The following is a 1,270-nucleotide window of genomic DNA, read 5'->3' as shown; positions in this document are numbered from 1 at the left end:
AGTAGCAATAAGGAAATGGATTAGAGGCCCCTTTTGGTGGCTGGTGCACACAAGCACTTTCTGGCAGCAGAGAGACGCATACAAGTGAACCCACACCCCATGAGGATGCATGGACACGACTTCTGTGCTACTCACGTGTCACTGTGCAAGTAGTATATTCTGGAGTTGCAAATATAGTGTAACTTTCTTTTGGATAGTATAACTTGATTTACACTCAGTGTTGGCTAGCATATGACAATCCATTAGATGTGCAGTGAATTGATCCCACCTTCCCCCTCCCCCACCATCAAAAATATGTTGATGTACTAGAGCAGGCAGGCTTTACATACTGCTGACAAGTCACCTCACTTTCAAACAGCTTGAAAACTTTGTTCTAAACTATGTAGTTTCTGACAGAAAAAGCTTTTTTTCTACCAGATCTATGGAACTCACTGCCATAGAATGCTATTCTGCCTGTGGACTTCTTAAAAGGACTAGAGAAATTCATGGCAGAAACTCTGGGGTTAAAATCCCAAGTGCTATATAGACATATTTGCATGTATCTTGGTAATTGTACAGTAACTGTACTGTTTTGGGTTTTCTGCATGCTTGTGAGGTATCTGGACTGTGTTTTTGAAGGTTATGAGAGCAAAAACTTAAGGAAGGAAGGAAACGTAAGCTTCTTGGTGTCCTGAAAAAGCGGTCAGATTCGATGCTAGATTAGGAACTACACACTTTATGACTCACAGTACACGGAGATACATGCTGCTGCTGAATGATTGCAGCTCTCTGAATTCTTTTAATTACCCTTGAGAAGGGGGATCATCTCATCTGAAATGCACAGGGGAGTATCAGAGCAGAAGAACACAGATTTTTAAAAGGATTGAATGAACAGTGTTGATCAATAGTGGAGACTTTGTACATTATTTGCTTTGCCGTGCAGCAGATGTTTTCTATAGGGACAGTGTAAATAGTTACAGCACCACTGACCTCTTTTTTGCTGCTGCTGTTGTTGACTCACCAGATATTTGTGTGATATCTATTCTGTGAGGTGTGAAATAATAAAGAGGAGAGTGCATTTATCTGCGAGTAGAAACCACAGAGCCTAGGCTTGCCGATCAGAAGGTCAGGAGTTCGAATCCCCACCACCGGGTGAGCTCCCGTTGCTCGGTCCCTGCTTCTGCCAACCTAGCAGTTTGAAAGCATGTCAAAGTGCAAGTAGTTAAATAGGTACTGCTCCGGCGGGAAGGTAAATGGCATTTCCGTGTGTTGCTCTGGTTCGCCAGACGCG

Source organism: Podarcis gaigeae, assembly GCF_964106915.1.
Source record: "Podarcis gaigeae genome assembly, chromosome: 8".
Taxonomy (NCBI): domain Eukaryota; kingdom Metazoa; phylum Chordata; class Lepidosauria; order Squamata; family Lacertidae; genus Podarcis; species Podarcis gaigeae.
This window is presented reverse-complemented; position numbering follows the sequence as displayed.